The 23,765-nt window shown below is 41.7% G+C and overlaps 1 long non-coding RNA gene across 1 annotated transcript; it reads right to left on the bottom strand.

Moving 5' to 3' along the window:
- Positions 1-1,284: 1,284 nt before the first annotated feature.
- On the bottom strand, positions 1,285-22,061 carry LOC120571082. Its single transcript, XR_005641172.1, has 2 exons — positions 21,722-22,061; positions 1,285-1,609 (listed from the first exon to the last, which is right to left on the bottom strand). It is a non-coding gene; the product is annotated as an uncharacterized LOC120571082 (long non-coding RNA).
- Between the last annotated feature and the right edge of the window lie 1,704 nt (positions 22,062-23,765).

Genomic DNA, 23,765 nt, shown 5'->3' with positions numbered 1-23,765 from the left:
ACCAGCAGGAGGTTGCACATTACTCCTGTGCTTAAGGCTCTTCATTGTGTACCGATTGCACAGAGTGCATCTTAAAATTTTAACCATTACCTATAGAGCCTTACATGGCCAAGCTCCCTCGTACATCCAGGAACTATTTCAGGCACACAATCCTGGTCGCTCTCTGAGGTCTTGAAGCCAAGACCTTTTAACTGTTCCCAGAAACCTTTAGAAAACACCTGAAGACTCATCTTTTTAGACAAGCATTTAATTAGCCATATAGCTTTGTACTTTGTGTTTTTGTGTGTGTATATATATATATATAAATACAGTTTTTTTTTCTTCTTCACTGTAAAGCACTTTGTGACCCCTCTTGTCTGTGAAAGGTGCTATATAAATAAAGTTTACTTACTTACTTAAGTCGCCTATGGGCACAAACTCACCTGACTGGCAAAAAGTGCGCTTCACTGACGAGTCACGGTTTTGTCTCACCAGGAGCGACGAATGAGCGTTACACCGAGGCCTGTACTCTGGAGCGGGCTCGATTTGGAGGTGGAGGGTCTGTAATGGTCTGGGGCGGTGTGTCACAGGATCATCGCACTGAGCTTGTTGTCATTGTAGGCAATCTCAATGCTCTACGTTACAGGGAAGACATCCTGCTCCCTCATGTGGTACCCTTCCTGCAGGCTCATCCTGACATGACCCTCCAGCATGATAATGCCACCAGCCATACTGCTCATTCTGTGCGTGATTTCCTGCAAGGCAGGAATGTTAGCGTTCTGTCGTGGCCAGCAAAATCCCCTTTAGCAAGTCTGGGACCTGTTGGATGGGAGGGTAAGGGCGAGAACCATGTCCCCCAGAAATGTCCAGGAACTTGCAGGTGCCTTGGTGGAAGAGTGGGGTAACATCTCACATCAAGAACTGGCAAACCTGGTGCAGTCCACGAGGAGGAGATGCACTGCAGTACTTAATGCAGCTGGTGGAAACACCACATACTGATTGTGACCCACTACTGCTGGGTCCAACTGTTAGATGTCTGCTGACCCACTGCTGCTGGGTCAAACGTTAGCGGTCCGCTGTCCCACTGCCACTGGGTCTAACGTTAGTGGTCCGCTGACACATTGTCGCTGGGTCTAACTGTTCCTCCTCATTCCCTCCAAGAACGTCACCCAAGCCGCATCAGGAGGCTCTCCTCCCAGCGAGCTTCGAAAGTTTGCAGACCCACTGACGTGTATGGTCATCGTGCCAACTAACAATCACCATTTTGTTGTGTACCCATCAAATGACCACAGAAAACAGTCCACAGGCCTTTCTATCCATTTTATTTCTATGTGAGGACACCATGAAGACTCCAGAGACTGTTGATATTCACTCCATGCAGATTTATTTGTTACATTTTAAAAACAAACCGAGCTGCCTCAGACACATCAACTGACCACCGGCGATAGTCGAATAGACAACTAAATCCAAGTTTCATATGACTCTCTTCTTATAAACTTTTTTTTTGCGGTGTCAGTTGGACATATTCACGCCCACAGTTACCTCATGTTTGTTACATCTTTAGATGGACCTGAACTGGTGATATTTTTTACTTCTAACAGTCCTCTCATCTTCCTTTTCTTAAGTACACCTAGGTCGTTGTGACCCAGACAATAACTATTAATGTACATGCTAGTCAACAGATGGTTTACTTGAAATAATTTCACTGTATTTTATCCTGGAGGGTACTCAGCATGTCCTGGTGTACCACACCGTTCATATCAAACTATTATATTTATTTACTTTATTAGCTTTACCATGGCCTAATTAGTGGCATAGGAGACACTATACATGTCAAACGACCTTAATCATTTTGGTGTCACTGATCATATTATCTTGGAACATAGCAATGCACAAGTGAGTTTTTATAGTTTTATAGAGATCATAATATGTCCATTTCAGCTTTGCTTCAAAGAGAAAACTCCTCCGCTCCCTGACAGGAAACACCGTGCTAGGCTAACTTCCCTATGCTACCTCCATCACATCTCCCTTGTTTAAACTAAAGATAGCTTTCAACCTGCACTTCCTGTCTCCCTGACAGAGAGAGAAAAGTCTCCTCTCAGAGACTGCTGGGCCTAAATTGTGCTTAAACATGATACACAAAATTAAAACATGAACCCAATGTGTATTGAATAAACTCCCATATTGATACATGATTAATAGTGAATCTTGCTAAACATACGTTACTTAGAAAGAAGTGAATATATGTGTGGGTCCTATAAAATATCGGGTGGTTACATTTGTCTGATTTCTTGATTATATGACAGACATTACAAGACAAAACAATATCTAATAAAATATTTAAAATAAGAGTGTACTTTTTTCTACCACACAATATAATGTCTTCTATCTAGATGTTGATACATAAAGATTTTTGTTTGATACTTGAGAAGTTTTGATTTGACTTAAAGGCTCAAACATTAATCCATGTCACCAGTCTCAGGATCAGAAGAGTCTCCAGTCTGGTCTTCAGTCTCTGGTTGTAAAAGTGGATGTGGATTTGAGTTCCTTTCTGGTTCTGGTCCTCCACAGTCCTCTACATCAGCTTTGCTTTTCATCTGACCAACACATTTATGTGTTTTGACATCAGAACTCTGGGCAAATCTTTTGTTACAAACACTGCAACTGAATCTTTTCTCTCCTGTGTGGACTACCATGTGTGACCGTAAAACTCCTCTCTGTGTAAAAGATTTCTTACAAACTGAGCAGCTAAAAGGCTTCTCTCCTGTGTGAGTTATCATGTGTCTCTTTAGGTGTGACTTGAAGCCAAATCTCCTCCCACACTCAGAGCAGCTGAATGTTTTCTTACATCTTGAATCATGTTTCAGAGAGTTTAAAACTGACTGAGGTTCTCTGGTCTCCTTCCAATCAGCACTGTCATCAGTCTCAGGTTCAGAAGAGTCTCCAGTCTGGTCTTCAGTCTCTGGTTGTAAAAGTGGATGTGAGTTCCTGGCTGGTTCTGGTCCTCCACAGTCCTCTTCATCAGCTTCTGTTTCCATCGGACCAACACATTTATGTATTTTGACATCAGAACGCCAGGCAAATCTTTTGTTACAAACACTGCAGTTGAATCTTTTCTCTCTTGTGTGGATTTTCATGTGTGACTTTAAATTTCCTCTCCGTGCAAAAGATGTATTACAAACTGAGCAGCTGAAAGGTTTTTCTCCTGTGTGAGTCATCATGTGTTTCTTCAGGGTTCCACTAACCCTGAAAGCTTTACCACACTCAGAGCAGCTGAAAGGCTTTTCTCCTGTGTGAGTTCTCATGTGTATCCGTAAACTTCCACTATGTTTAAAAGATTTCTTACAGACTGAGCAGCTAAAAGGTTTTTCTCCTGTGTGAGTTCTCGTGTGTGCCTGTAAATGTTCACTCTGTGTAAAAGATTTCTTACAAACTGAGCAGCTAAAAGGTTTCTCTCCTGTGTGAGTCATCATGTGTTTCTGTAAAATTCCATTCTGTGTAAAAGATTTCTTACAAACTGAACAGCTAAAAGGTTTCTCTCCTGTGTGAGTCATCATGTGTTTTTGTAAATTGTCACTCTGTGTAAAAGATTTCTTACAAACTGAGCAGCTAAAAGGTTTCTCTCCTGTGTGAGTTCTCATGTGTCTCTTCAGATTTTCCTTGCGGCCAAATCTTCTCCCACACTCAGAGCAGCTGAATGTTTTCTTACATCTTGAATCATGTTTCAGAGAGTTTAAAGCTGACTGAGGTTCTCTGGTCTCCTTCCAATCAGCACTGTCATCAGTCTCAGGATCAGAAGAGTCTCCAGTCTGGTCTTCAGTCTCTGGTTGGAGAAGTGGATGTGGATGTGAGCTCCTGGCTGGTTCTGGTCCTCCACAGTCCTCTCCATCAGCTTCTGTTTCCATGTGTTGAGTTTGTCTCTGATGAAGCTGTGAGGACTGACCTTTCTCTTCATCATCTTCACTCTTCACAGGGACAGGAGTGAATGGGAACTTGGTGATATCAGCCTCCTCCAGCCCTTGACACGGGTCTCCCTCCTGACTGCTCCACAGTTCCTCTTTAATGTGTGGGGGGGCCTCTGGCTCCTGCTGGTCCACACTGGAGCTACACTCCTGCTGCTCAGGGGGAACCTCTTCTTTAACCACCAACAGCTGCTCAACATCTGCAAGAAACACATAACATTTAATTTTATTTATAGTATCAAATCATAACAAGAGTTATTTCAAGACACTTTACAGATAGAGTAGGTCTAGACCGCACTCTATAATTTACAACGACCCAACAATTCCAGTAATTCCCCCAAAAGCAAGCATTCAGTTCCACAGTGGCGAGGAAAAACTCCCTTTTAGGGAGAAACTTCGTTGGTGAGATAAACCTTCTTTAAAAGGGATACTAACACAATACAGCAATCTCGTCTCAGGGGGACATGAGTGAGGGAAGCACGGTCATTTGAAAATACTACCAGGTTTCTACTGATACAAAGCTTAATGCTGATCGGTGAAGTATCCCTTTAAGGGAGAAACCTCTGACAGACCCAGGCTCTCGGTAGGCGGTGTCTGACGGTGGCGGTTGGGGGTGTGATTAACAGTGGCAATAATAGTCATAATAAACATAATGGAACAGTGACTAGAAATAGTAGTAGAAATACAGAGAAATGTTGTGGAACTGTATCTTATCACCTGGATTATGATTGTTATAAAGAAATACTGGTTGTTCAGTAAGTTACTTAGGTTATATCTACAATACTAGTCTTTTCAGCCTTGGAAAACTGTTAGAAAGGTTTTTGACTATTAGGGCCCTCCTGTGGTGAAATATTGCAACTGCGCTGTTGAGTACAAAGTGCCGCAGACGGTAGTTAAATTGACTATATGTAACTTTTTAGTGTTTCTGTAACTGTCATTTTCCCCATTATGATCTTAAATGAGCTGTAACAGCAAACAAGACTAACAGTGAAAAGAACGCTATTTTTAGGTAGGTTTTATTAGTGCCGGGTTCGATTTTTCCCGATTTATGGCAGGTATACGGCGCAACAGTAACACCTTCTGAAGGGTCACAGAATTTTTTTGTAACACCGGAAAAGCCTGTGTTCGCATATCAAGCCAGGTGATAGTGAAGGATTTTATGCTAAAAATGTGACCGATGACCGGTCTGGCCCTAAACGGCCTGACTCTGATTCGGACTCCAATTCTATGGTCACTACACCCTGAGAAGTGTTCGTTTTACTGGAAGATCAGAGAAATTTATTTATTTATTATTTGTTTGATTAGGACAATGCACATTAATGAACATTTCTGTAAATGCGCCAGTGTTAGCCAGTCGGCTAATTTTCAACTGTAGTCCTGGTTGCTTAGCATGCATGTCTTTATGGTGGGAAGAAACCAGAGCACCCGCAAACACGGGGAGAACATGCAAATTCCACACAGAAAGGCCTGAGACGACCTGGGTTCGAACGCAGAACCTTCTTGCTGTGAGGCAGAAGTGAGCCTCACAGCAAGTGAGTTCAGGATTCGTTCAGTTAAAATTATAACAAGCTTTAGTGAATGATATTGCAGAATACAAGAGCGTATGCATACGGATCAAATATGAGTCGACCTCTCCCTGGCCAAACCGACAGCGGTTTCCCCAGCATGAGATGTTGGCTAAGTTAGGATACTGTCTATTATCCCTTTCTGCCCCATCCCTGCTGGTGCTGTCGTCAGTTTGGATACAGTCCAGATCTTCTGGCTCCAGCCGGCTCCTAACGATATGTAACACACTGCATGAAAATGTTACCTCGGCTTCTCCCACTCTCAGGTCAAAAGAGACAAGTTGCTATTGTTGGATTTGAATACCTGTGTGTTCTTAATCTTCTGCAGACTTAAGGAGTTGCATGAGAGCCGAGGTCATTGCCATACTCTGTGTCACAAATCCCGCGCTTGCAAAACACTGCTCCATTGTTGCCTCCGTCCCCTCCGATCAGAGAAGACCTTTTCTCAGGCAATATCTCACACTCCCTTTATAATGTCTTATCACTTTAAAACCAGGTGGCTTCTCATAAGTGGAGAGAACAAGGTCAGCTTCATGAACTCTAGAAACCTCTTACTTCACTCTCACAAACTAACAATAGGTAGCAGAAGATTTATTTTCATAGGCTAGGCGTAGTATTTTAATGTTATTTTAGAAGTTATCTGCTGTAGTTCTGGCTGATACTGGGGCATCACAGATGATGTGAGCAATGTGTATACTAAATCTGGTGAAGATCGGCGCAACTATGTCCAAATTAAGGCCTTCCACGCATTAGGGGGCGCTATGGAGCCTGCTTACAGGTATGGTCCAAATCGCTGTACAGTCTCGCAAAGCTCCCAGGTTTGGATGTGGGCGACAATTTTTGTGAGTTTTCATATATATTAAGGCCGTCAAAAATATGCCCAAGGGCTAAAACCAATTAGGGGGCGCTATAGAGCCAACATACCCAAGCCTAAATGTGAACTCAAATCGAAGCATCGCAAGCGACTAGCAGGATGCCTGGGTGATTTACCTCAAATGTTGCCCACAGCCTCAGGGGAGCACAGGGAACAGCTGTGCTAAATTTCCTCTGAGTCACAATAACTGTTGCCAAGAATCGCAACTCTTCATTTTTGACTGCCACCTTCACGAAGTTGGTGCTTTATAACAGACATTTTTTTAACTATCATAATTCTTTCGATAATTGTTTGTCATGATGGTGGACCAAGTTTACATTCAACATTTCGTGCAGATCGGATCAATGCTCTAGAAGGAGTTAGAAAAAGTAGGTTTTGCATTCATTGCGATTTAGCTAATTAATTAAAGAAAATTAAAACCGCGCCATCTAACGGCCAATTGACTCAAAAGAATTTGCACATATGCTCAATGGCCCATGAGGAACAACTGTGTCGTGTTTCGTGGCAATCGGAATAAATGTTGGCAAGATACGCAACTTCCTATCAAAAATATTTTGATAACTTTTTGTCATGAGCCTCCACCGAGTCTACATGCAAATTTTGGTACAAATGGGACTCACGCTCTAGGACAAGTTACAAAAAGTAGGTTTTGCATATAGCGCACTTGCTAATTAATTAAAGAAATCAACAAAGTGCCATCTTAAGGCCGATTGACGGCAAATTTGGCACACAGCCTCATTGGCACATGAGGAACAAATGTGTTAAGTTTTTTGTCCATTGGAATAGCCGTTGCCAAGAACAACTGTGCCTGTTTCGACACCCACCTACAGGAAGTTGGTCCTCCATAACTTGCGCACTGTTTTAGCTATCAAAATTCTTTTGATAACTTTTTGTCATGAGGGTCCTCCGAGTCTATATGCAAGTTTTCGTGTAGATCGGACTCACGCCCCAGGAGGAGTTAGACAAAGTACGTTTCCCATATATTGATATTTAGCTGATTATTTCAAAAACTTAAAACAGTGCAATCTAATGGCCGATTGCTGCCAAGTTTGGCACAGGTGCTAAACTGGCCATGGGGAAGAACTTTGTCAAGTTTCGGGGTAATCACAATAAATGTTGCCAAGATAACGCAACTTCCTGTTTAGACAGGAAGTCGCTATAACTTTTTTAATTATCAAAATTCTTTGGATAACTATTCACCATGAGGGTCAACAGATACTACCAGCAAAGATTCAAGAAGATTGAAATTACGGCCTAGGAGGAGTTCGAAAAAATGTAAAACACATGATAAACTAGAAAATGCATTTCCTGCAGAAAATGCGTGGGAATGCTGAATAGCTGAATTGCTAAAGCTAACTGGATGAATAGCTCAAATCCGTAAGAAGTTGAAATAGTGAGAAGGGTTGAAAAAGTGGAAATCATTAAAAAGTTCAAAGTTGACGCTAAACTGAATTGTTGGCTATAAAAGTTGAAAAATATGTAGAACATTGTGAGGACTTTAGCTGAAGCTGAAGAATAGTTGAAAAAGTGGAAATTGGTTCAATAAATATGAATGTCATTGAAAAGTTGAAGAACACCACTAATAAAATATAATTTAATATATAATAATAAAATAATTTCTTGAAATACATTTGTAGAAAAGCGGTAAGCTAAACTGTAAAACTGTCAAAAGTGGAAGTTTCAATAAATTGACTAAAAAGACTTATTATCAGAAATATCCATTGCATAGAACAAACAAGAGAGAAAGAGAGGGATAGAGAGAGAGAGAGAGGGAAAGAGAGATAGAGAAAGAGAGAGAGAGAGGGGGGGGAGAGAGGGAGGGAGAAGGAGGGATGGAGAGAGAAGGAAAGAGAGAGAGAGAGACGGATAGAGAGGGAGAGAGAGTTAGATGGAAAAGAGAAAGAGAGAGGAATAGAGAAAGATGAGAGAAGACAGACAGACAGACCAGAACAAGAGAATAGAAGAGAGAAGACAGACTAAAGTTCATATTCCTGCCTGCCGTAGTATCTGGGTGTGTATCTGTTGTCATGGTAACGACTGGCCAGTGAATGTTTGTAGTAGTTGAAGTAGTGAGAGTAGTAGAAAAAGGGAAATCGTTTTAAGAAGTATGAATTTCATTAAAAAGCTAAAAGTTGACGCTTAAACTGAACTGTTGGCTTCAAAAGTTGAAAAATGACAAAATATGTAGAACATTGTGAGGTCTGAGAGGGAGAGACAAAGAGAGAGAAAGAGAAGGAAGAAGAGAGAAGGAGAGAAAAAAGGGATTGAGAGAGAAAGGGAGAGAGAATGGAGAGAGAAAGGAAGAGAGAAGGGAGAGAGAGGGAGGGAGAAGGAGGGATGAAGAGAGAAGGAGAGAGAGAGAAAGAGAGAGAGAGAGACAGGGAGAGAGAAAGAGATAGAGAGAGAGGCAGAGGTAAAGAAAAAGAGACAGAGAGAGAGAGGGAAAGAGAGAGATGGAGGGAGGGAGAGAGACAGAGAGGGAGGGAAGGAGATAGAGAGGGAGTGAGGGAGACAGAAAAGAAAAAGGAGGGAGGGAGGGATACAGACAGAGGGAGGAAAGAAGACAGAGGAAGGAAGGGAGACAGAGGGAGGAAGACAGAAGTAGGGTAGGAGACAGCGAGAGACGGAGAATGAGGGAGGAGGAGGGAGACAAAAACAAAAACAGAGGAGGAGGGACGGAGAGAGAAAAGGAGGGAGGGAGACACAGACAGATTAGGAGACAGACAGAAGTGGAAGACAACAGATCTAGACTACTGTTCATATTACTGCCTGTAGTACCCAAGGGGGTAAGCCCGCTTCAGGACTTCCAGAAACCTCCGATGGCGCCATTTTGTTGCTACAAAGGTTTCACCTCCTGTTAGCATTCCACTGACCGCCATTTTTTTTTTACGTCACTTGACTGCGAATAACTTTACATCTGAAGCGTTTAAAGACTCTATTTGTCCATTGTTTAGTTCTAAAGAAACACGACAATGTATAAAAGGCTCCATTACCTTGTAGCTCACGTTATGGCTCCGTAGCAGACGTTTTTGTAAAAATAGGCTAACGATTGTGTCATAACTAAGTGACTTACTGTCGCACAGTAGAGGAATTACCGTATAGTACAGGAGAAGCTCGCAGGCAGTTTCGACTTACATTAGCTGTTTAGGTTTAATTGCTAATGTTAACTAGCATGTTAGTTAGCAATAATTAGCCTGTGCTTATGTTATCTCCTTACATATACCTACACTCTCAGTCTCTGTAAGATTGGGAATGATTGAGATTTCTCTTGGCACAGCTACTAGAAGACTTACAACTTTCAGACACGTTGCTCACGTCACATTTACGTTGTCTCCGTCAGTTGGAGGCTGCGCAGTAAAGCAAGGTATCAGCGGAAAAGTGCTTCTAATAGCCTTCACTGGTCTCCGTCAGAGAGCAGCGAGGCGTCTATTGGTCCATTATATACTGTCTATGGTAGTACCTGGGTGTGTCTGTGAAAGTGTTGTCATGGTAACGAATGGCCAGTGGATATGTTTATAAACATGCTTTGATGTCTGTAATCAAGTTGATGAGCAACACCTGCTGAACCTGTCGTCTGTGCTGTGCTTCAGCTATTCAGAGTCCCTGAGCGAGCTCTCAAACAAAGCCTCACAGTGGCAAAAAACGATAACTGCTATCAGTCAAATGACGCCATCCCTGAGCACCACAAGGCGCTCTGGGGAACGTATCGGTATAAAATGTATATGGATAAACGTAAAAATGTGGGCATATGACGGATTTCAAAAAGTGGTTCGTTCAGTGTTGCGCTGGGAAATATCCGGGAGTTTTAACATTGGAGCCAATGGAGATAGATATGGACCTCTTGCTTTGCATTGCGCAACCAGCCAAAAGTAAAAGGTGCGATTACAAAAAACTGAGCATATTTTCTGAAACTAGACAAAAATACAATAATGATGTATAAATTGTGTGTGACAAGTAGATATTGTGGGCGTGAGAACAATTTATTGAGAAGGGACAAAGATAATTTTTTCGAAGCTTCACCCTCTAGCTATGACATCATCCACTCTAAGCAGCGCAATACACACCCTGTTTAATCGATAAAATTTCCTGAAATGATCACTAAACTTAAACAGCTTTTTCACAAAAACTGTAAAAGGTATCAAACTGAAAAGCCATAGCCTGATAGCTGAATATTTTGTGAACATTTTAAAGTTTGTTTGGCGTCTGTAGGTGAAAGTATGAAGGAGCTGAAAATTTTGGGAGCGGAAGAAGATTTTAAGGAGTTGAAGGCTGCTCTCATTCACTTCAATGATAAAAAAAAAGTGTTAAAAAGCTTAAAATTTAAAAAAGTATAAATAGTAGAAAAAAAGTTGAAGAAGTCCCATCGTTAGCTGAAAGAGCTGAACATTTGAAAAGTTGAATGGTTTAAATAGCTGAAAGTATGTAGAAGTTACGCTGAGCCAAAAAAACGTACGGAAGAGGGATTAATAATAAAGAACAGGATAACAATAGGTGGAATGCTGTAGAACAGCATTCCCCCAATTAAAAATGGCCACCTTCCAGTTGGGCGGAGCTAATGAAGATAAATAGGAAATATGTCCGCAATGATTAGAGCAATATGTGTACTAAATCTGGTGATTATCGGAGCAACCATTTCCAAGTTAAGGCCTTCTACGCATTAGGGGGCGCTATGGAGCCAGCTTACAGGTATGAGCCAAACATACAGGTTGGTGTGTGGGCGCCAATTTTTGTGAGTTTTCGTATATACTGAGACCGTCAAAAATGTGCCCAAGGGCTAAAACCAATTAGGGGGCGTTACAGAGCAACCATACCACTCCCAAGCCTAAACGTGGAAAATTCTGATAGTTTTCGTGCATCCTAAAGTCCTCAAACAAGTGTTCGTAAAATGAACAATTTCACAGGAAAACCAAGATGGCCGAATTGCTGTGAGGTGGAAAAAAAATAAATGCTCCATGGACTTCAAGATGAGACCTATGTTCCCTCAAAATTTGGGGGGCTGAGTTACCAAACCCCTTAATCCAATCCTTCACCTTACAATAGAACTTGGAAACCGCTCATTTGCCACACATTGTGGACTTCCCCCTGCAACCTTTTTACGATGCCAAGTTGGCCGAGGAGAGACTATTGCTTATCTTAGCTTGCAGAGCTAAGCTCCCCCCCCACAGGTATAACCTCTTTCTTCAACACAGCATGTTCAGCCAGGCAGCGTCCCTACCGTTGATCACTATGCAGTCAGGCTAGAGACAGGAAGGAGCCAGACTCTAGCGATGCCCGTCAGGGACATACACCTTGACTCGTCAAGCCCAGAGTGTTTACTCTAAAGAGACTGTGATGCTTAAAATGATGGATAAGATGATGGTGTAAATTACAGCTTTTAAAGGACATGCTGGCAGCTTCAGTAAGCCAACCCTCGCTGACTACAGCTATCTGTGGACTCCCCCTCAATTCACACCCCTGACCTTTAGTCATTATGACCAAACGTCTCTCCTGCAGAATCAGCCAGCCACCCATGCCTACCCCAGGTATCAAACCCCTGCAATTTTGCAAGCTTAGGACCAGCAACCAACTGGTATCACACCAAGTTCCTGTGATTCAGAGGATCATTTCCTCAGCCAATGCGCCAGCTTTAAATGCTTTGATGAGACTTAAGTTATAGACTGAATTAAAGACAAACAAGCACTATTGCCGATGTGTAAGATCACATCAAGCAGCACAATGTACCCTGAAAAAGGCATGCAACATATGTGAAGGTAAACAGGTAAGATAAGGCTTTTATGCTTCTGCGTCAACTCCACGCCGTAGCTACGGCGTCGCTACTACGGCGTCGTGACCCTTTCGGATTTCTGCGTCGGGGTTGCTTTGCATCGCGGTGAATTTCACCGCCATAACACTAGGGGGTGATAAGTCTGTGCGCCAGTGTTTGAGTGTCGGCCCGCCCCAGCTAAGCTCGGACGTGTAGACAACAGAGGAACAGAAGAAATTAGCTTCAGCTTTACCAAAATGAAGGCTGAACAACAGAATCATTTTGGTACAAACATTTACATTGAGATTTGCTCACCAAATGGAAAATGTACCAGCATTTGGCGACTGGTGAGTGTCAATTTCAAACCCTGCATATTGCTCAGTGGTTTACCTGCGCTGAGTGGATTACCATGGCAATGTACAACTGTTTTTCACAGTCTCAACAAACAAGTTATTTTCCTGGGGCCTGTTTCACAAAAGCAGAATTTATAAATCCAGGATAACTGATAAAGCGAGGCTCGACCTAGTCTAATCTCTGCAGCCTGGCTTGGTGCGTTTCATGAAGGCCAAGCCAGGCTGAGGAGGAGCGACTAGGTCGAGCCAGGCTGAAGTCATTCTGATAGATGCGCGTCCACGGCTTTCCTCAAAAGACCGCGAGGTCGATAACAGATTTACTGATTGACTGATGATAAAATGGAGAATATGCATTGTTCTTGTGGAAGTATGATAACGTGAAACACATTATTTGTAAAAAAACAAACACGGCCGCTGTAATGAAACCGTGAGAGAAAGCGTGGCAGACGATTGCGGACGACTGAATGTGTAAGTAGCCTAAAAATATACATTAACTGACCACTGCTCTGAATTGAAACCTTCACAATCATACCATTCAATGATTAGGCTACTAATCATTTGCACAAATTAATCGTTGTACTCTTTGCCTTAAAGTAAGCAGAAGATAATGTTCCTCAGGAAATTTACCATGAGATCAATCTTCTACAACGCGTAAATATGATGCGTAAATATCTCTTTCACTCGGTCTCTCCCTCTCATGGGCTAAAATATAAATTTCCTAAGTCATATTAACTTCCACTGCTCGCTTTAACGTCGAAGCGGAGCTCCGTGCTACAGTGCGGCAATTGCTAGTTGTTTAAGCCGCTACAGACCTCCGTCACAGTTCGGTCGTATCAGCAGCATTTAGTAGATGTGTTGAGCCGCAACAGAGCTCCTCAACAGCGCCTCTGGTGCCCCGCATGGTGCTCCTTCAGGTCAGCGGTAGCTGGTTGTTCAGATATCCGAGAATAGGTGACTGTCAGCCGGGGACAGAGCACCGCGAGCTGCCGGTCATTTCGGCGGAGATTACGGTTAAGTACGACTGGTTAAGAAAATAATTAATGTTAGTCCCTGTCGCTGCCATGTTGTTTGTGTATCTCTAAGAGGTGGCAAACGCGCGTGGGGAGGGATGAGCCTGTTCGGAGCTATGGGAGCGTCGGAGGATGTTAAGGAGAAAATCAATTTTCATTTAAAGAAATCAACGTCGACTACACATTCGAGTTAATCGATAAAATCGATTTATCGCCCAGCCCTACCATTTAGCAGAGGCACCGTGGCTCCATCCGGCTTTTAGCACCACCCAAGACGACTGTGATTGGTTTAAAGAAATGCCAATAACCCAGAGTACGTTTTTCTCCCATCCAGGAACGCTGTGTGGACTAGCCAGACCTTCCTCTACAGCGCTGGGGAGGAAGGTCTGGACATGCGAGACTAGTGTGAAAGGAACCCTACTCCTAAAATAAAATAAACCAGGTTCTCTTGAACTTTTATGCACTTGACTTCTTCAGATCCCCCCCACCCCCCTTTATTTCCCCTAAAAATCCTGTTAACGTTATTCCTACCTCTCTCTTCATCATCTTCACTCTTCACGGGGACAGGAGTGAATGGGAACTTGGTGATATCAGCCTCCTCCAGCCCTTGAAGCTGCTCTCCCTCCTGACTGCTCCACAGTTCCTCCGGTTCCTCTTTAATGTGTGGGGGGGGCTCTGGCTCCTGCTGGTCCACACTGGAGCTACACTCCTGCTGCTCCTCTTTAATAACAATCTGGCTTTTGTCGTCTGCAGGCAAAGCTGAAAAACAGACAGAAGTTAATGTCAGCTAAAGCTTAGAGATTGCAGGGTTTCCCCCAGAAAAGTTGTTACCTCGGTGGCCAGTGTGAGAATGAGACTCTAAAAAAGCCAGAAGACTCCATGGGGCCCTACATGAAGTCAGTGCTACAAGCTAACTGGAGATTTTTAAATATGACTACGTCTAAGAACCGGTTAAGATGACTTGAATTGTCATTATGTTTTTGTATCTTATATTTGTTCTTGTTATAGACACACACACACACACACACACACACACACACACACACACACTCCCACCCACCCTCCCACCCTCCCTCCCTCCCTCCCTCCCTCCCTCCCTCCCTCAGTGGTTACAATACTGTGCTGTTGTGTTCCAAGGGTGGCCGACAGGGGCAACTTAAGAAAACACATGCAAATAGACAAAACACAAGCAAATTAAGAAAACAACTTCATTAATTTGACAACACATGCGCATTCAGCAAACGCGCTGCAAATACACACAACATAACCAAATACATAAACGCGCTGCAAATATAGAAACGATGCAAAAAGAAAAGCACACACCCCAAAAACAAATGCAACAAAAAAAACGGTGCATCCAGATTACACAACGGAAGAAAACGCTGAGTTTGAAATGTTTTATTACCACCAGTTTACAAACACGTCTCTGCTGATTGAGTATCACCTGTGACCTGAGCCGAGACACAGCCACCAAACCAGAGAAAGCATATCTCAAACAAAGACTTAATATTTACAGTCTATGATCTCAAAGCAGTTGCACAAACCGTTCACAACGGCTCTCTCTCTCTCTCTCTCTCCCTCCCTCCCTCCCTCCCTCCCCGTGGGGTCGAAAATCCATCTGTTCCATTTAGCGCTCCCTCTAAAGGTCTGGAGAACTTCTGTTGTGTAATTTGGATGCAGCGTTTTTTGTTGCATTTGTTTTCGGGGTTTATCTGCTTTTCTTTTTGCATCGTTTCTATATTTGCGGCGCGTTTATGTATTTGGTTGTGTTGTGTGTATTTGCAGCGCGTTTGCTGAATGCTGCGCATGTGTTTTTACGTTAATCTTGATCGCTGTAAATATGCGTTTACTTTTGATTGAAAAAAAAACAGACCAGAATCGGTGGAGGCAACACGGAGTAGCTCCAGCTATGTGTACGAGCTTCGAGGTTTTAGAGTGCCTTTGTTCCTCTTAACAGACACAAAATGCAATTAAAATGTCTGTGCAACATGAACAGGGCCCTTACGTGACAACAAGATGCGTTTTCAACTCAGACATTGTTTTAATTCACCTACCCTGTCTCCATCCTGCTGGTAGCTGGCTGGTAGCTGCCGTCCATGATAAGTGTGTTCAGCCAAAGTATCACGCAGCATTTCCGTGTGTATTTGTAGCTCATCCATTTTGTGTGTAATCGATCTGGTGTTGGTGAGTAGGAGGCTTGGCAGTGTCGATCTGTGTGGTAGTTCCCTTAGCCGCGCTAGCAGGCCCGGCCGGCATCCTTGCTTCTGATTTCTCCCCGCCTTCATCGCCTTCATCGCCTCCCGCTCCCGAAAACAATCCAGTGACCGCCCGGTGGTCTGGCTATGTCCTCCAGAGGACAGGTCATGCCTTTGCAACGAAAACTTTATTCCCCCTCAAAAATAGGTAATAGAGCACTGTAGTGGTTATGACCATATCAGTGACTATGTAACTACATGGAAACGTTAGAGAAGGCTATCTGTAGTCTTGCGCTGAAGTCCCGGTGTAGCAGGGAAAGGTAAACAGCGTGCAGATCGGTCCGAGAAGCAAGGTCGTGCCTAAGGGAACTACCACTCCGATCAACGCTGCATCTTGTTGTCACATCATGTTGCATTTTATCTATTTTATTGCATTTTGTCTGTTAAAATTATTATATCCATGTCGTGATATGTTCTTCTCTTTCTCTGGCGTCCTCCCTCTACCTGCTTTGTCTCTCGTCTAGTCTTTGTCTCTGTGTACGTTTCTATTCAGTAATTTCTCTCTCTCTTCCATCCTTCCGAAAAAATTAACTGGTTTCCCACTTACACTGCCTTGTCCATGTCCTTGTGTCCTTCTATTTGCCATAATTATCCATTATTTTTGAATATTTTCATTTTAGCCAAAAAATTTTATTGTCACATAATTATATAATTTTAACTGCTTTTACATCCATATTGTGCTACATTCCTACTGATACATCCATATTGTGCTACATTCCTACTAATACATCCATATGGTGCTACATTCCTACTAATACATCCATATGGTGCTACATTCCTACTAATACATCCATATGGTGCTACATTCCTACTAATACATCCATATGGTGCTACATTCCTAGTAATACATCCATATTGTGCTACATTCCTACTACTACATCCATATGGTGCTACATTCCTACTAATACATCCATATGGTGCTACATTCCTACTAATACATCCATATTGTGCTACATTCCTACTAATACATCCATATGGTGCTACCTTCCTACTAATACATCCATATTGTGCTACATTCCTACTAATACATCCATATGGTGCTACATTCCTACTAATACATCCATATGGTGCTACATTCCTACTAATACATCCATATGGTGCTACATTCCTACTAATACATCCATATTGTGCTACATTCCTACTAATACATCCATATGGTGCTACATTCCTACTAATACATCCATATGGTGCTACATTCCTACTAATACATCCATATTGTGCTACATTCCTACCAATACATCCATATGGTGCTACATTCCTACTAATACATCCATATGGTGCTACATTCCTACTAATACATCCATATTGTGCTACATTCCTACTAATACATCCATATGGTGCTACATTCCTACTAATACATCCATATGGTGCTACATTCCTACTAATACATCCATATGGTGCTACATTCCTACTAATACATCCATATTGTGCTACATTCCTACTAATACATCCATATGGTGCTACATTCCTACTAATACATCCATATTGTGCTACATTCCTACTAATACATCCATATGGTGCTACATTCCTACTAATACATCCATATGGTGCTACATTCCTACTAATACATCCATATTGTGCTACATTCCTACTAATACATCCATATGGTGCTACATTCCTACTAATACATCCATATTGTGCTACATTCCTCCTTTATTGAAGGATACTGTGAAGGAGTATGCCATTTCAGCTGTTGTGCGACCGCTTTCCACACATGCATGTTTGCCGTGAAAGATACAGGCAACGCAATTTTCTGTTCACGTTAACGGCGCATGTGGTGCCCGGTATCTACCAGACGAAATAGCTACGCGGATTTCTGTGGCTCATTACACTGCCACTTACATGTCTGCGTTACGCTCTGATGCTCCGAAACCCACGTTAAAGGCAACATAAACATCGCTGCATGTCACGCTAGTAAACACTAATAACACGTTACACTGCAGCTAACGTTAGCCTACCGTTAGCCACAGTAAACACTAATAACACGTTACACAGCAGCTAACGTTAGCCTACCGTTAGCCACAGTAAACACTAATAACACGTTACACTGCAGGTAACGTTAGCCTACCGTTAGCCACAGTAGTAACTGGATTAAACACGGCTAAAATGCTGACAGCTAAACGGTGTAGTGTGTCTGTATTTCACTGTAGGTTTCCAACAGCGGGACGTCCAACAGTCTGCTGCTAAAGCTATGAGCTAAAAGACACAAACTAGCACCGGTCACTGCTGTTGTCTGAAAAACAACACAGAAGGGACAAAACGTTGCGTTTACTGGTAAACATCGTGACCGGCTTATGATGACCGACTACTACCTGTTGTGGAATTTTCCTCCCGTTACTCTGTCCTCGGTGACTGTCTACATCTAGAAACTAAGCTGCGCGGTGCAGGCAGGGAACAGCTCTGATTGGCTCATGGAGACATGTGATCAGACAGTGGTTTATGGAGCGCTAGATTGGCTTTGCAAAAACTGTTCTATGAAGGGAATGACGCATTTTAAATATCGCTCGATCACGCAAATTTGATCGTGGGAAGCCAAAATCGTGATCGTGATTAAAATTCGATTAATTGCGCAGCCCTAGCGGGTCGTGTGTCTGGCAGCTCTTTCCGTGGAGGATATTGAAGAAATCTACCTATTCGGAACCATGATAACAGGTCTTTTGCTGATTGGCTCAGGCATTACCCTATTAAATTAGGAAGAATACGGGAGCCGAGCAAAGTACGAGGCTGCCCGTCATGGTCGAAGCTGTCGGAACTCAGACTGTGACTATGAACACTATGAACCACAACTTGGATACCGTCTTGGTGAAACTGACAGCTTTGGAAGGTCTGGACAACATCTTGGAGAAACTCACGGCTTTACAAAGGAAAATTGATCGATTCGGAGACCAGAATGGACGTTTTAGAGAAGACGTGTGTAACTAAATGCGCCTGCTCGCCCTAAGACAAAACAAATTCCAATCTTATCTTTCGGCCCCCCTGCACCAGCGCTGGCCTTGGCCGAGGCCGGTGTTGTACAACACCTCCCCTGGAAGCACTGCAGCGAGGCACACTCTCGCGTTCCTTACCCGACTCCCACAGACACCTGCTGATTGTTGACTCGGACTGGGTCCTGTTCAAGGTTGACTCCATGGCAACCGGCTGTGTATCGCTATGACAATCGTGCGGACTGAGAAAACCAGATTACGGGGGCCAGACGTAGCTTGACTACACAGGCCTACACACACACGAACCTCTTACATATATACAGATATGCAATCACCCCCCCACACCCCGTATCTCGCCTTCGCCGCTTTGTACCCTAAATCAGGCGGGCAGGTCTGTGACCAGCGCCTTTGTTTTGGCTGCAGGACCAGATGGCTGCTTGCCTGTGCTGGACTACCTGCACCCCAACACCCCCCTCCCCCATTGCGTGTCTTGTGTGCTCTTGTATTGGTCATGTGCTTATGTTGCTGAGGTGTTTTTTTCTTGTTCCCACACTGTACTCCTATCGGGGGCATCATGCTGTATTTTCTTTACCCCATTGTATGTTTTTATGTACCTTGTAAAGCGCTTTGTGATTTTTATCCGTGAAATGCGCTCTATAAATAAACTTTGAATTGAATTGACTAGATATCGTCTTAGATTTTGGATATCGTAATATCGTAATATGACATAATTGTTGTCTTTTCCTGGTTTTAAAGGCTGCATTACAGTCATGTATAGTGTATAAAGTCATGAACTCACCAGACTGTTCTAGCTGTTCTGTTATTTGCCTTTTCCCCACTTAGTCATTATATCCACATTAGGCTACTGGTGATTATTTATCTAAAATGTCATTGTGTAAATATTTTGGGAAAGCACCAATTGTCAACCCTACAATATCTTTGCAATATCGATATTGAGGTATTTGGTCAAAAATATTGTGATATTTGATTTTCTTCATATCTCCCAGCCCTAGTTACGAGGCACAAAGGCACTCTAAGACCTGCGGCAACTGTGGTTTTAGCTCAGTGGAAGCTCGTACACGTAGCTGCAGCTACTCCATGTTGCCTGCACCAATTCGGGTCGGTTTTTTTTCCAATCGAAAGTGGACGCATATTTATAGCGATCGAAATTAACGTAAAAATTGGCCGTAATTCTCCTTTAATGAATTTTGTTTTCTTAAGTTGCAGGGCGTTTGCCCTTGTCGGCCACCGTAGACATCAGCACTATGTAACAATCACCTATACAGTCCTAAGGGAATACCTATTAAATAAGAACCTTTGTTTAGAAAACCCCACCAGACTCCATGTAAATAATAAGGACTTTTAGCGTGTATAGAGCCAGCATATCTCCACCAGACTCCATGTAAATAATCAGGACTTTTAGCGTGTATAGAGCCAGCATATCTCCACCAGACTCCATGTAAATAATCAGGACTTTTAGCGTGTATAGAGCCAGCATATTTCCACATGTAAATGGGTGAATTAAGGGTTTATTTCAACCAAACCAGAGTGGTGATTGTTGGAACAGTGGAAAGATGAACCAAGACGTCCAAGAAGTCCACTTTGAATGCAGTGTGTTTTACAATGATAAAAGTTCTGATTATTTACATAGAGTCTGGTGGGTTTGGTGAAGGCCTGTTAAAGAGCGAAGATTACAATAGATCTTATGAATAAATGCTTATTTCCATACGTCCTATCGTCATATCGTTGCTGAGAGAAGAGATCCCAGGAAGGAGAGAAAGATCAACTGAAGGTTTAATGACCAAACCTGCTCTGTGTAGCCGAAGCTGAGGGTTGTAAACAGCGTCCAGTAGCTCCCGTTGTCGCTCGTTCTCCTCTTTTGAACGACAAAGTTCCTCCTCGTACTCTGCTATCGTTCTTTCAAACAGCCCAAATATCTCTTCAGCAGCCGCAGTTAGTCGCTGCTCCACCAACGCTCTCAGCATCTGGACTTTACACATTTTACCTCTTTCTCAACACAGCAAAGACACTCTGCTAACACTCCTTTCTGCTAGACGCCATCTTGTTCAAAGTGTGAAGGTAGCCGCAGTGAAGAGTACAGCTTCCGGTGCAGATTAGTTGCTGAGCTTCAAAATAAAAGTCCGGAAGTGTTCCAGATTTCCTATGAAAAATACACAGGAATATAAATAATTAAAATAGAAGAATTTGAAATTGAATAAAGAAAAATACTTTAATACATGTTCAGAGCTCTGAGAAACCAATGAACCAAATTAAAGATGATGGTATTTTGTTTCCTTTTTAATGTGTCAAACAGAAGATACAAGTTTTGTGTGTAATTTCATCTGATTTTGTTGTTTGTCTGAAGGTGAACTTTTTATAGTTTTTTTTTTTTCAGCCATCTGTAACTCACAACAGTCAATGCACTGATAACAAGCAACATACAAAACAAAACATTGTTGCTTTTACTTCCACAAACAAAGAGAAAACAAAAAAAACAATACCAATAAATAAATAAATAAATAAATAAATATATATATATATGTAACCACGCTCAGTCACACTTCTATAATAATAATCCATAATTATTTATTATTTTTTTATTATATTTATTTTTATATATCTGCATTGATATCAAAACCTAGATACTTTCAAACATCAACATGTCATTTATTAATATGTATTGATGTCAAAATGACACAGAAACATCTTTTTGTATTCTATTTTCCCTGGAAACGCTTACAACACGCTTGTGTTGTTGTTTTCGAAAACGTGCGTGTCACGCCGACTCGTTGTAGCTGGGTCTATATTGTCACTGGAATACTAACAACAATCGCCATTTTGTTGTGTACCCATCAAATGACCACGGCAAACAGTCCAATGGCCTTTCTATCCATTGTATTTCTATGTGAGGACTCCATGAAGACTCCAGAGACTGCTGATATTCACTCCATGCTGATTTATTTGTTACATTTTAACAAACAAACCGAGCTGCCTCGGACACATCAACTGACCACCGGTGATAGTCAGTCCAATAGACAACTGAATCTAACTCTAACCTAGGTCGTTGTGACCCAGACAATAACTACTAACGTACATGCTAGTCAACAGATGGTTTACTTCAAATTTACAAATGATTTCACTTTATTTCATCCTGGAAGGTACTCAGCATGTCCTGGTGTACCACACCAGTCAGATCGAATGATTATATTTCTTTACTTTATTAGCTTTACCATGGCCTAATTAGTGGCATAGGAGACACTATACATGTCAAAAGACCTTAATCATTTTGGTGTCAGTGATCATATTACCTTGGAACATAGCAATGCACAAGTGAGTTTTTATAGTTTTATAGAGATCATAATATGTCCATCTCAGCTTTGCTTCAAAGAGAAAACTCCTCCGGCTCCCTGACAGGGAAGGGGGACTTTAACCCCCCGTGCTAGGCCCTTTCCTATGCTACCTCCCTCACATCTCCCTTGTTTAAACTAAAGATAGCTTTCAACCTGCACTTCCTGTCTACCTGACACAGAGAGAAAAGTCTCCTCTCAGAGACTGCTGGGCCTAAATTGTGATTAACCCTGTAAAGCATGACACATGAAAAAATAAATTTAGATGTTTATTAAACCTTATTACAGAATCCCAAATTTTGTTTAGGATATATTTTTTGTATCATGTTTGATACATTGTTTTGATTACATTGCGTTTTGGGCAACGTTTTGCTCACAACAATGTTCATTTTAGGTACAAAAATGTGTTGTTTTTGGGACCTCAACTTCCATGCTTGTATGGGCTACACTTTCATCTTGATAGTCTTCCTCATCACTGCTACCTGAACTACCATTATCATGCATAGCCTTAGGAGTCCGTTCCTCCTCCTCATCATCATCTTCCCCTAACTGCTCCATGTCACTTGAATTGCCATCTACTATCATGCTAATGACCTTTTTAATATACTTCTTCTTCCTCTAGTCTTTTTGACATCAAAAAATACACAAATTGGTCGATATAGCATAGGGATTATGTTATTGTTATTTTGAAAATACCCAAAATGTATTTTAAGATGGCATTTTAGTCATTATTTACATTAATTAAATCATCAAAATAGTGTGTGTTGTATAACGGTAGGCATGATGTAGATTACATTACAAAAATGTGACTGAAAGTCCAGGGATAAAGAACCTTAAATAACTGCAGTATCAAATTTGATACACATATTTTTAACACAATTTAACTGTAATATAAATAATTAATTTTTAAGTATTTATGCATTGTTTCAATAAAGATATTTATAAAAAAAAAAAGAGTAATAATATAAATGTTATTCTTACAATAAACTATATGAAAATTAGCAACTTGTTCCCTGCCAAAAGTGTGTGGAGGATTTAATGACAGCAGCCATTTTGAAAAGGTAAAAAATAGCCCTTCCACTGCTTGTAGTGGAATGATACTCCACTAGAGGGCAGAATACATGTATCAGATTATATACAACAGGTGTTTAAGGAAATTATTGATCAACTTGATGAGATAGAGGTTTCACAAACTTGCGTAGCAAATATGATACAAATGGTTTTACATGATAAACAAAATTAAAACATGAACCCAATGTGTATTGAATAAACGCCCATATTGATACATGATTAATAGTGAATCTTGCTAAACATACGTTACTTACAAAGAAGTGAATATATGTGTGGGCCCTATAAAATATCGGGTGGTTACATTTGTCTGATTTCTTGATTATATGACAATATCTAATACAATATTTAAAATAAGAGTGTACTTTTTCCTACCACACAACATAATGTCTTCTATCTATATGTTGATACATAAAGATTTTAGTTTGAGAAGTTTTGCTTGGACTTAAAGGCACAAACATTATTCCATGTCACCACTAGGGGTGTCAAGATACCATAAGTTCAGTAGTCGGTGCCAATACCAGTAAAATAACACGATTCTCGATGCCGATTTCAATACCACGGTAAAAAAAAAAAAAAAGGATTTTCTAAGATTCCATGTACTTTAACATGAAACATGAACTTCTTTATTAAAATTAGTGATGCACCGATTACAACTTTGTAGGCCGATTCCGATTTTCTTTCT

This window comes from Perca fluviatilis, chromosome 13, assembly GCF_010015445.1.
Source record: "Perca fluviatilis chromosome 13, GENO_Pfluv_1.0, whole genome shotgun sequence".
Taxonomy (NCBI): domain Eukaryota; kingdom Metazoa; phylum Chordata; class Actinopteri; order Perciformes; family Percidae; genus Perca; species Perca fluviatilis.
Note: the sequence above shows the minus strand (reverse complement) of the source record. Positions and strands in the feature narration are given on the sequence as shown.